Source organism: Puma concolor, chromosome E4, assembly GCF_028749965.1.
Source record: "Puma concolor isolate L17-30 chromosome E4, mPumCon1.1.hap2, whole genome shotgun sequence".
NCBI lineage: Eukaryota > Metazoa > Chordata > Mammalia > Carnivora > Felidae > Puma > Puma concolor.
Genome location: NC_141683.1, coordinates 34,904,085 through 34,917,568, shown reverse-complemented (window position 1 = coordinate 34,917,568; position 13,484 = coordinate 34,904,085).

Here is a 13,484-nt window from a genome sequence, read left to right as displayed (position 1 = left end):
CTAACTGCCAAAAACGTCCGTAAGTGCACCCCCAGCTCCCAGGCCCCCCACCCCCACCATAGGAAGTGGGGGAGGGACCGCTGCCAAACACTGCCCAGGAGCTTCAGGAAACGCTCCTGAGTGTATCAACAGTAGCAGAGGCAGTTGGGGCCAAACAAAGGATCCTTCCCTTCTTATCTGGCCAAAGCCAGACCTTTCCCTTTAGCACTCCCCCACCCCCTCTTCCCCCTTGCTTTTCTCCAACTGCTGGAACCAGAGGTTCCTCTGCAGGACTCAGGGAAAAGGAGGTGGGGCGGGGAGGGGGGGGCGGGAAACAAGGGATGAGATCTAGAGCTTTCCCTAGGAGGTGATGGCTGATTCTGGGAAGGGGTGGAGGAAAGGGAAGATGGTAATCTGGGAAGAGAAGGCAGATCGGCCTCCATCCAGTTACATCGTGCCATGAGAGCGACCAGATGAGGGTCTGGCAGGTTGAAGATGGCAGGGAGACAGTGTGCCGTCTCCTGGGAAACATGAGAGAAGAAAAGGCACCTGGACCTTTTGAAACAGGTTTAGCCTCAGGCCCAGCAACTTACAGTAGTATTTTGCCCTGAGTCTGTCAGCCAATGTAGGCTTTGAGAGGTAGAGGGCTGTGTGTGTGTGTGTGTGTGTGTGTGTGTGTGTGTATTTAGGGGGTTGCTTTGCAGCTGGTTCTTTTTGGTGGCTGGACAGCATGCCCAGAAGGATTCATTGCATTCTTAAAACCTCAGACTTCCCACCTTTGGCCTGAAAACCCTGGTGCAGCAATGGCTCCACCTGCTGGCCATGATGGGCACCTACCACTCAGCTGTTCATTTGTTTCCATGGTGGGGTTCTCTCCTGGCTGCTCTACCCTTAAACAGCCTAGTCCGGTAGATCTCGTATATGAAGCTCATACAACTATAAGAGGTCACTGCTGAGGACGACTTTACAGATGCGTTCAACTTAACTCCCCTATGTCAAGTTAAAGACAAAATAAGGCCCAGAGAGGAGGGGTAGCTTGCCCAGATCCCCTGGAATTCAGATGTCCTGAATCCGAAGCTCTTCCCTTCATTCTACCATCCCACTGTTCCACCAGGGCTTCAAGGTTCCTCCACTTGGATGTCATGAAGCTGGCAAGGGCCAGTCTCAGGATAGGTCTGGGGCTTCTAGAGTCTTTCATCAACAGGTGCTGTTCCAGGCCTGGCCAGCCAAGCAGGTCCCGGGGCCTTGAGACAAAGGAGAGACTGAAGAGCCCAGGAAACTGTGAGGCACAGCTGCCCCTGCTGTGCCCACAGTCAGCCCCAGAGAATGAACTCGAGTATTACATAGTCTGTTGTGGAAAGCGTGCCCAGAAGTGTCTTCTCCCGGTCGCACCTAAGTGGATAAGTCGGATTGTCCTCTAGGTATGGACACATGGGTCATCCGCATTGCATCCCCTCTAGGTAGGTCAACCAAACCCAGTAGCAAGCAAGCAATCCTGTGCAACAGGATGCTGCTTCTGTCCGTGAAGACCCCATCCAACGAGTTCACAGTCAGCATTCAGTCATTCTGGAAGTGTCATGGAGCACCTGCTATGTACCCACGCTGTGCCAGTGGCTGGGGATAGAGCAGTGAACAGATCCTTATGGAGCTTCCAATTCTGGTGGAGAAGAAAGACGATAAGCAAACATATTTCTCTAAGCAACTAAAGACATACGTTTTCAGGTTGTATCAAGAGCCATAAAATAAAATGATGGAGAGTGACGGCTGATACTTTGCATGTATGGTGGATACTCCCAAAGAGGGGAGAATTGAGAGCGTAGCTCACCTGAATGGAGCGAGGGGGAGATCACGCCACGCAGGGGAAATGGCAAATGCAAAGCTCTGTGGGGCAAACCTTGGCAAGTTCGAGAAGCCGCAGATAAGCGAGGGCAAGAAGGCCACTGAGGCTGCGTCAGAGTGAGAGCAAGCAAGATCCGCAGGCCAGACCACATCCGGCCTCTTGGGCCTCAGTAAGGAGTCTGGATTTTATCCGGAGATCAGGAAACCACTGGGGGGTTTTGAGCAGAGAAGTAACGATGATCTGGTTTATGCTTTTCAAGGATCAAGCTGGTCGCTGAGTAGAGAATGGGGGTAGAGAGGCAAGAGGGTGGAAGGGAGGAAGGCAGGTGGGGGATAACCACCGAATCCAGAGGAACGATCGCGGCCGGGAGCAGGGTGAGAACAGCGGAAACAAAGCAGAATTCCAAAGAGGTCTTGAAGGTCCAGCTAACAGGACTTGTCACCTCCGTGGAGTCCTTCAAATAACAAATTTTAAATAGTGTATTTTATTTAATATTCACATCCCGGAAAACAAAACTGAGTTTTCAGGGGGCTGTGCTCGACGCTCAGCGGGCAGAAGCAAAGATGAGTAAGCTGTGAATTTATTTGAACCCACAGATGTTTCAGTCTTGAAAACAATACTGTAAATGCATTAAAACAAACAAAAACAACAAAATGCAAAGCAGCCGGTGAGAAAGAACACAAGGAAAGAGTGAGTGAAGTATTGTGTATCCAGGGGCGGGCAGACTCCTTCTGGCAGGGAGAGAGACTGGGGACGGTGGGTCCTGGGAAGATGGCACCTGAGTGGGGTGGTAAAAATAGATACAATTTTGGTAGCAGAAATGGGTGAGGACCTTCGAGGCTAGTAGAAGGGCATCCATAGGTACCTGCAGAGATAGGCGTGTGGGGAAGTAAAAGATCCTTTCAAAACACTGTGTTTCCCAGTACAGCAGACAAGTTGGAGGTATTAAGGGAAGCCAAGTATCAAAAAGGTGTGTGTCATTGAATGCCAGGCCACAGAGCTTAATCGTATTCATTGGAAGAGAGTACCACGGAAAAGTTCCCATGTATTCATCGATCTATTCATCTATTCGACAAACCTTTTTATTTATTTATTTATTTTTTTTGAGTGCTTATTACAAACCAGGTACTATGCCAGGCACCTGGGATAAGACACAGTCTCTTCTGTCAAAGTCTTCTCACTGGCGGACATGGGAGGGACAGATGACAGAACAATTCGTGCTGAACCTAAGTGATATGGTGAAGGACGCTTTGAGTGGAAGGGGCATGGAAACCATGGAAGGCTTCCCAGAAGAGGTGACATCTGGGACAACTTAGTTTTAAAAGAAGACTCTAGAGATCAGTGTTCCAGGAAGAGGAAGGAGCCTTGGCCCAGGTGAAAGTGAGGATGGTCATTCCAGAAATAACAAGGGGTTGTTTTAAGGCCCGATCAGAGAACAAGATTCTTCTTTGTATCTTCTATTTCTGTGTGGAGACTTTCTATTTGTTCTTTTATTTCAAGCATGTTATAATTGCTCATTGAAGCATTTTTATGATAGCTGTTTTAAAATCCTTGTCAGATAATTCTAAACTCTCTGTCATCTCAGTATCAGCGTCTGTTAATTACCTTTTCTCCTTCAAGTTGAGATTTCTGGTCCTTGGTATCACAAGTGATCTCAAGTTGTATCCTGGACGTTTTGGGTACTATGTTACAAAACTCCAGATCTTATTTCAGTGTCCTGTTTGGTGCTGGTCTGGTGGGGGGATTCCTCCTTACCAGGCAGGGGCGGAAGTCCCGGCCCTCCATTCAGCTGTTGACGCCTGTTGGGGTGGGTGCCCCATTCCTGTTGGATAGAATGGAAGTTCAGGCCCCCTATTATCCCTGTGTTGATACTACCCTGGTGACATGTCATTCTAGGAGTCCCGAGGGCCCCAGCCTTTGTCAGTTTACCTTTCAGAGTCTTCTTAGGTTTTCTTTTTTTTTTTTTATTTTTTTTAACATTTATTCATTTTTGAGAGACAGAGTGCCACTGGGGGAGGGGCAGAGAGAGAGGGTGACATGGAATCCGAAGCGGGCTCCAGGCTCGGAGCTGTCAGCACAGAGCCCGATGCGGGGCTCGAACTCACAAACCGCGAGATCATGACCTGAGCTGGAGTCGAACGCTTCACCGACTGAGCCACCAGGTGCCCCACTTCTTATGTTTTCTATACACCATCCAGAATTTTTAGAAGCGCTTAGCCAGAGGAATAGGAAGCGGTACGTCCATTTTCATCTTGTCTGGAACTGGAAGTTCGTGCCAAAAATATGAAGAAGTCAATCACTGGCCATGAGGCCTGTGTGGTAGGGAGGTTGTAGATGAGCTTCTCAGAGCCCTCTTACCCCCTTAAAAGTTCTTGAGGACTCCAAAAAGCTTTGGATTTTGAGCGTTACATCTATCAATAATCACTGTACCAGAAGCTAAAACCGGGAAATTTTGAAATTATTCAGTAATTCATTTAAAAGTGGTAATTTTCTCATTGTGTGAGTATATAAGTAACCTACATTTTAATGAAATATAATGCATTTTCAAAAATAAAAGCACTTCGGGAGAAGAGGGGCACTGTTTTGCATTTTGGCACCTCTCTTCAATATCTGGCTTAAGAGAAGCCTCCTGATTCTCTTTCATGTTTCTGTATTCAATATGTTGTCATATTACATGTCATGTGGCCTCTGGAACACGGCGGTGTCTACACTTCAGAGAGGAAAAAAGTGAAAAAGGGCAAATCGCATTTTACTATTATCAGAGAAAATCGTTTCAACCCTAGAGACCCCTGGGAAATGTTCCAAGGTCCCTCAGGGGACCCTGGATTGCACTTCGAGAATTGCACTCTTTCCACGGCTGTGGCTGCTGAGCCCAGGAAACGGGGCTGGTATGAATGAGGAACAGAACTTTTCATTTTATTTCATTTTAATGAATTCAAATTTTAAAACTGAAACAGTATAATTTTTTGTTAAATATAATCTTACTGTTTTGGTAAGAATACATTTCACTTTAACCCTCGAAAAGTTGGCATCTGAATTGAGACGTGCCGTACGTATGAAACACCAGCCAGATTTTGAAGACTTTTGAAGAAAAGTGAAGGTGAGGGGCCTCTCATTAATAATTTGTTTACATTAGGTTTGTGTTGCTCTGGCAATTAGTTTGAATACGGTGGGTTAAGTAACATGTATTGGCAAGGTTGATTTCATCTGTATGTTTTAGGGTTTTTTGCTGCTGTTATCGCTCTTTTAGGGGTTTGTTTGCTACTTTTACTTTAAAAAATATTTATTTATTTATTTATTTTGAGAGAGAGAGAGAGAGAGAGAGAGAGAGAGACTGGGGGTGGGGGAGGGACAAAGAGAGTGAGAAAGAATCTTAGGCAGGCTCTGCACTGTCAGTGCAGATCCTGATGCAGGGCTTGAACCTGAGAACCGTGAGATCATGACCCGAGCTGAAACCAAGGGTTGGATGCTTAACTGACGGAGCCACCCAGGTGCCCCTGTTTGTTTTATTTATTTTTTTTAATGTGGCTACTATCAATTTAAAGCTACACGTGTAGCTCATAGTAGGTTTCCACCTGGCAGTGCTGCTCTAGCTGAACCTGGGCAACGAAAGCTTTCTGTGCCATGTGAAGTTTATTCTTTATTGCCAAGGTAATGTGGAGCCATCGAAAGGTCCCAGGTAGGGCAGCGGCAGCAGCAGCAGATTTGCATTTTAGAAAGTTCGCTTTGGCAGCAGTGCGGCGTGTGGGTTGAAGGAGGAAGCAGCTAGGAGGTGATTTTATTGCTGAGGATAAGGGAAGCTTGGGGTCTGGAGAAATATACTGGAAAGACAAAATCAACTGGTATCGGTTCTTGGGTGTAGTGACAACACTGTGGGTCATACAGGAAAGTATCCTTATTCTTAGGAGATGCCTGCAGAAGTGTTTAAGGATGAAGTGTCCTATTAGCCACAACCAACTTTTAAGTCCTGTATATCCACATGGAAACATCGCACACATACACACAGTGCATATTTGTGAGGGAGGAAAGGCAAGTGGCATGTTAGTATTATTATGAAAAATATATGTAGATGGCAAAGGGAGGTGGGGAGAGAAGGCAAATGCGTTGTAAAACATGAGTCACTGTGACTCTCAAAGTGATCTAGTAAATAAGGGATCATCTTACTTTTTTTTAAATCTTTCTGTATGTTTGAAATTGTCCAAAATGAAGAGACGGGGGAAACAAAAAACAAAACAAAAAACCCTTAATGCATTGATTGGATGTGAGAGCGAGGGGAAAAGAGCAGGCAAGAATGATTTTCTGGTTTCTTGATTGACAATGGAGTGGACAAGGTTGTCATTCTTTTTTTTTTTTTAAGTTTATTTAACTATTTTGAGAGAGAGAGGGAGAGAGAGAGCACGTGTAGGGGAGGGGCAGAGAGAGACAGAGAGAGAGAATCCCACGCAGGCTCCATGTTGTCAGCGCAGAGCCTGACGTGGGACTCGAACCCATGAACCATGAGATCGTGGCCTGAGCTGAAATCAAGAGTCAGATGTTTAACCGACTGAGCCACCCAGGCGCCTCAGTGGTTGCCATTCTTGAGATGGAAGCACAGAGAATACACGGGACTGTGGAAGGTCAGGATGAATCCAGTGTGGAATGTGTGCGCTTCAAGGTGCCTTGGGGACCCAACGGGCAGGGTACAAGCTTAAGTTTCTGAGAGGCAACGGTTCTAGAGATACAGACCTGCATGATTTGGAATCTAGACAGTAATTGAAGGTTTCTGAGAGCAGTATAGTATCTAGGGTGTGTGGGGTGGGGAAATAGAAGAGAAAGAGGTGTGAGGACAGAACCCCAAGGGAACGCTAACGTTTAAGGGTCTGCAAAGGAGAATGGTGTTGTAGACAGCCTCCATGATGCCCCCCAGGATGGCCTCCTCATATTTGTACCCCCATTGGTCTGTGTGATCAAAAATGATGGTATGTCACTCCTGATATTAGGTTATAAAAGATACCGTGGCTTTCATTCAGGCTCATTCTTCTTGAATCACTTGCTTTGGAGGAGGCCATCTGTCATGTCATGAGCAGTGCTGTGCAGAAGTCCACGTGGCAAAGAACTGAAACCACCTGCCAACAGCCATGTGGAGCTGGGAAGAGCTTGGAAGAAAATATTCACGAATGAATGAATGAATGAATGAATGGATGGATGGATGAGACTGGTCTCTTGAGAAACCCTGAACCAGAACAACCCAGCTAAGCAGTTCCATCTGACTGAACTGCTCCCAAACTCCCGACCCTAAGAAACTGAATGAGATAATCAGTTTTATTTTGAGCGGCTAAATTTGGGGTGATTTGTTATGCAACAACTGACAGCCAGCACTGAGGTCTCAGCGGAAACTTAGAAGAGTGGTCAAAGAGATATGAAAACTTTGAGACTAGGATAACACGAAGCCAGGGAAGAGAATCTTACATGGAGGAAGGTCTGGGATACAGTATCCAAATGCCACCAAGTGGAAGAGAAATGGACTTTTCAGCAAAGGGGTGGTTGGCAATCTTGGTGAAAGCAATCAGTAGGGTGTAGGAGGGCAGAAACCAGATGATAGTGGACTACAGAGTAAATAATAATAAACGCTATAATCTTTCCGTTGTCACATTTAATTGGGGGGGGACCCTAGTGACAAGTATCATAATCCCCATTTCAGGGATGAGAAAGCCAATGTCACACTGCTGCTATGTGGTAAAAATCTGTCCCCCCACCCCTACACAAGGGAACTATTCAAGAATTCTAACTATATTCATTACTGTCTCTGAAAAGAGTTCTGCTAAACTCCATTTTGGTAACCTCATTCCATTGGTGGTTGTGTTCTTACATCCTTTATAATTTCGGTGCCCCCAGATGGCTGCCCAGCTGGGATAGAGGCTCCTTCTAGTTCTGCCTAAATCAGCCTTCCTGCCTTAGGTAAATCCTTGAGAAAAGAACTGACAAATTAGAATGAGTGAAAAGCCATTCTTCCATTCATTCCATCATTACTCTTTTGAGTTCTTTGAAAGAGCCTCAGCTACCGGGCCAGCCTTCTGAGATATGGATGGGCTACCAATGTGATGTTTTATATCTGAAGTTGGCACTCCACAAGCAGAAGAAAGTCTGCCTTATCTTCCTAGAGAGGGGGCCCCTACCCAAGGTTGAATAAAGCACAGCATCAACGAATGAAGCAATCAGAGTAATCACTCAGCAGTGATTAATAGCAATAACTCCCAGGTCTCACACATGAAGCTATAGATATGTAGCTATTTCTAGCCCCAACTCTGTTCTAATGTCTTTGACCTTCAGTCAATCAGTTCACTTTCCTGTGACCCATATCACCTCCGCCACTGAAAGGTTTCCTGAGAAAGGTTTGCCCTGTGAGAAGAACCCACCTCAGACCTGCTCGAGCTTTATTAAGTGACCGTGTGGTGTCTCGGTCAGTCTCCCTGGCTTTGGACTCAGACAGGCTCCACTGGGATTCCAGTATCTGTGTGATTGCAAGTGGGTTTCACTTTTAACTTTTATTATTTCCAGGTTTCTCATCTGGGGAAAAAAAAAAAAAAGAGGGATGATAATATTTACTTCTTAGCATTCCCCTAAGTATAGTAGGGAGAAAAAAATTGTCTGTAAAAATATGACCGCCCAACTTCCTCGTTCTAGTGTGGGGCAGGAACCACCTCAGAGGTGCTTGGGTCATCTGTTGAGGGAAATGCTTTGGTAAACCTGTGTGGCCAAGAAAAGCAGCTAAGCTCCCTCATGTTCACCTATCTCCACAGTTCCTTCTCCAACCCCAGATTGAGAATAGCCCAAAATGCAGAGATTTGCTCAAGAGAGATAAATTACAGGACACCTGGGTGGCTCAGTTGGTTAAGTGTTTGATTCTTCAAGTCAGCTCAGGTCTTGATCTCAGGTCTTGGTCTCAGGGTCATGAGTTCAAGTCCCACATTGGGGTCCATGCTGAGCGTGAAGCCTACTTAAAAACAGAGAGGAGCAGAGAGCTGAATTTATTTGTGTAATAAAGTAGTAAGAAACTTATGTTTCTTAATGGCAGCCAGGTGGGAGGGCACCATGTGAGGGAGATGGGGAGCGTTGGTGTGGAGATTTCCAGCTCTTGCTTGTTCTAAGTGGTGTTACAACCATCATGTCTTGCTTCCGACCTCCGGTAGAAGTCTTCCACACAAAATGGCCCTATGTTCTTAGGGTTTCGGGGATAGAAGGAAGGAAGGAGCTCAGCTTGCTATGAGTGAGAGTGATGCGTCAAGCGAAAGACATTGTCAGGAGGCAGATACAAGAGGTTGAATTCAGCCAGAACAGGAATTCATGAGGAAAAGTGACCATGAAAATCTCAGCCCATCTCTCAAGAATCCTTGGAAATTTGGGGGCAGAACACAGACATTCCACAAAATTGGGTATGGGGACTGGGCTACGTCAAAAATACATGATCCAAGAAGGCTGGTAAAAATCAGATTACATAAGGATCAAATGAGAGAAGGTCCATAAAGCATAATTTGCTCAGAGCCCAGCTTGTGATAAGCACTGAACTACAGGTAGCTTCTTGTTATGATTTAGTGCGCAATTTCCTTCTTTCTTCACCCCTTTGAACTTCAAGGGCTCACAATCTACTTGAAAATTACAATCTAGTCATTCATTTATTCTGCAAACATTTATCAAATTCCTTCTGTGTATCAGGTAAGTTAAATCATCTCAGGTAGCAGCGATGATCACAGCTAATGTTATGCAAGGCTCACTATGCGCCATGCGCCGTGCCAAAGGCCTTACCTGGCGCGTGTCATGTATTCCTCACGACAGTCCTAGGGAAGAACGCTCCCACTTTACAAATGACACACTGAGGCACAGTGAAGTTAAGTGGCTTGCTCAGATCACATAGCTAGCGGGGGGGGGGTGCAGGGGGGGGGCGGAACCAAGGCTTGAACCCAGGCAGCCGGATTTCAGTGGACTATTTTAAGCTCTACGCTGTTTCTTTTTAACGTTTATTTATTTATTTTGAGAGAGAGAGAGAGAGAGAGAGAGTGCAAAGGAGGGGCAGAGAGAGAATCCCAAGCAGTGTCCGCACTGTCAGCACAGAGCCTGACACGGGGCTCAATGCCACGAACCGTGAGAAGATGACCTGAGTCGAAACCAAGAGTCAGACGCTTCACCCACTGAACCACCCAGGCGCCCCTCCATGCTGTTTTTAAAAGCAGTCGACCTGGGTGAGTTATGGCCTACAGAAGGGGGCGGGTAGAGATCACGAGGTAAGGGTCCTGGGGAGATAAGCCTACAAGTACTGGCAGGATTTTCTTGCCTCCTTTCTCCTCACCCCTTCTACTCCCTTTCTAGCTCTCAGCTCTCCAGATGTGGGTGACATCAGGATCCTCACACTTTTCGTGTGTTCGGAGCTGCTCATCAGCTCTGCGTTGTTCCCACCGTTAGCAAAGGGAAGGAGGAAAAGAAAGAGAAGGAAAAGACCCATTAAAGCAACCAATAGCAAATTAGGAGCAGACTCTTTTGCCATAATGCAGCACAACAGCAATAAATAAATCAATCACTTGGGGGGTGGGGAATGACTCGCCTATAATCAGCTATTAAAGGCTTGTACCGCTAATTAGTCTATTAATTAGAACTGTTCTCGCCCTTCCACACGTTATCAGCCTGCCAAGGCAAAGAAAACTCAGCCCCAGGGGCAAGAGATAAGAGAAGTAAGAAAGACGGAAGTAGCAGATTCAAACAGCTGGGCAAGTCTGTGTTTTAAAAGCACAGCTTAGTGCCCGGGGCAAATCCACCTGCTAGTAAGAAAGGAACGTTTATCAAAAACCAAAGGGCTGTTGTCTTTGTTGAGCAGAAAGGGAAGAAACGATTTAATCTTTAAAGAGAAAAACCACCATAACCACACAAGGGGATCTGTGAAGGGCAGCTCCACTGGGTGTTCCCTGGGGCACTGGACACAGTGCGAAACACACTTGCTTAGGGCAAAGGCAGCGTTATCGGAGGCTCAGGAGCACGGCACTCTATCCCCTGATGCTCAAGTGTACTCATCTTGGGGAATTAACACATGTTGAGTGCCTACTATGTGCCAGGCACACCCCTTCTGTGCTTTATGCTTGCAACATCTTGTTTGCTGATTTCATTGACGTTCTTAGAATGCCCTACAGTTATTTCTAGGAGTTCTCAAAAAGAAGCCTCATTGGAGCCCTCACAGCTGTGGTCACCAAAAGACGGTTGTTCGGCTCTTCCTCTCCTGTTCTGACTCTCAGTGGTCTGTGCCCCCTGCCCACCCAGAGCCTGAAGAAGCCTCTCATCCATCACTGAGGCTGACTCAAAGGGCCTAGGGACTGACAAGGTCTTCTTCAACAGTTCATACAAGCTCTGAGCCTCACAGCTCTCTCCGCGTCCCAGGAGGGGCGCAGTGGGGAGGACTGTGGCCTTCCTACTCCTCCCCTCTCTTTTCCAGCGTCTCTGCTCCCCTCCGCCCTCCCCTAGTTACCAAACTGACATCCCCATGCACTCAAATGAAAAATAGCAGACACAGAGCGGGGTGTTGGAGGCAGGTGTCTCCACTGGCAACAGCCCACCGGCAGCTGCTAGGTTATCTTGTTTCATCCTTACAAAAGCCGTGTGACAGGCTATTACCAATCCCATTTTGCAGAGCGGGGAAACTGTGGCTCGGAGAGGTTGAGTCACGCGGCCAGTCTTCCCGAGGCAGTGACAAAGCACTTAGCGAGACTTCAGTAAATATTTGCGCCGCAGACAGAATTGGAAACATGGAGGTGATGGAAGGTTTCCAGCTTTGGGGGACCTCAGAACTCTCAGGGGTCCAACTGCGTGGTAAAGGGGGGCTGTCAATTGGGACAACCCTCTAGAGTGGCAGAAGGGCCAGAGATGGAGAGTACGGGGTCAACCTCAAGGCCAATTGCTCCCTACCCCACTCCTTCCTGCCCTAATACTTGTCGTATAGCTCACTTTCTACCGGCAACCCTCCCCAAGAAACCCTTTCAGAAACGGTAAGCGGTGACACTGTCCTGCCTGATCCTCAGGATGTCAATAGGTCTGTGTCCCAACAGTGCTTTCTGCTTTGTGGGTGAGAGGGAGGGGCAGTGGTGATGGATGTGTGGAGAGAGCCTGGGCTTAGGAGCCAGTGACCAGCCTCTATTCCCTGACAACTAGCTAGGTGACCTTAGGCAAATTGCTTTACATTATCCACCTTCAGTTTCCTCATATGCAAAATAGGAAATGTCAGCTGCCTACCCCCAAACGTTATTGCGAGGATCCAGTGCAGTAATACAACACTACTATTATATATACAGAGAGAACTTCACAATTACAGAGTGCTTTCATATATATCTCTGCCAACCTTTAGATCCTCAACACCCTCAGGATTATCATCCCTATTTTTCAGTTGAGGAAATCAAAGACACAGAGGGATTGAAATTCACTTGAAAACAGTGAGCGGTGCTATTATTCAAAAGCAGAATGCCTGGCCCTACCACGTCTGACTTTCAGACCACGCAGCACCACGGCATTTGCCCTAGAGTCTCTCCTCTGGGGTATGTGTCATGTTCAAAGCTTTCATTCATTCAATAAATATTTGTTGCCTTTCTACATAGAGTCAGGTAGCGAGGACACTTTGCAGAGCTCCTAGTGCGGCAGAGAAGGCAGACCTCATATATGTGAGGAACAATACTGTGTGAGAAGGAGAGCGAGGACAGGTGATATAGGAGGAGACCTTAAGGAAATCTGAAGAGTGAGTAGGGCATAGCCTCATAAAAAGCCAGGGAAGGGCATTCTCAGCTCAAGGTGGGAAAGGGCATGGTGTTTGGGACTACTGAAGCATAAAAGGTAAGAGGGAAAGTGATGAGAGAGAGACTGGAAAGTCAGCTGAGTCCAGATTTTGAACGCTTAGCAAGCGAGTAGAGGAGTTTGGACTTTATCCTTAGGATAATGTGGAGCTACCTAAGGCTTTAAGCAGGGAAACGATTGGGAACCTAGGAAGATTTTTCTCGCTGGGATGTGGACACTAGATCTGAGTTGGGCAAGACTGGAGGCAGGTAGACCAGCTAGATGGGGACACATGCAGAAATTCAGGCAAGAAATAATGCTGGTCTGAGCTCCAGATGGGATCAGAGGATGGAGAGAAGGGCAATCTTTGAAATAGATTTAGCAATCAAAACCAAGAAGTGGTGATTGATGGGGAATGTGCATGGAGAGAGGCAAGCGGGGAAAGAGTCGAGGATGACATTAGCTTGTGTGACTGGTGAATGGTGGTGTCCTTATTGGAAAAGGGGACATTAGGGGTAGAATATCTGCTTTCTATCAGGTATATTCTGCATGAACTTGTATCCCAACTTTGCCAAGAACCTCTAAATTATGACTGTCTTGTCCAGAGGATGAGGAATGGGTGAAAAGATCCTGCCAACTTGAGAATTCCATTGGCCAGGCACTGAGGTGTGCACATGGTATATGTTGATGGTGCAGCCTCAGGAGGTGGAACGGCATCCAGTTCCTCTGGAGTAACAGGATTCATCTCCCTGGGTTTCCTGTGGGCCTTCTATTCCTTCAACCCAACTTCCTTTTCTTTGGTTTTTAAGAGTTGTGTGTCAAGGGCAGACCGTATAAGGCATATTAGTAGTTGCCAAGGGGGAAACTGATCTTAAAAGAGTTTGCT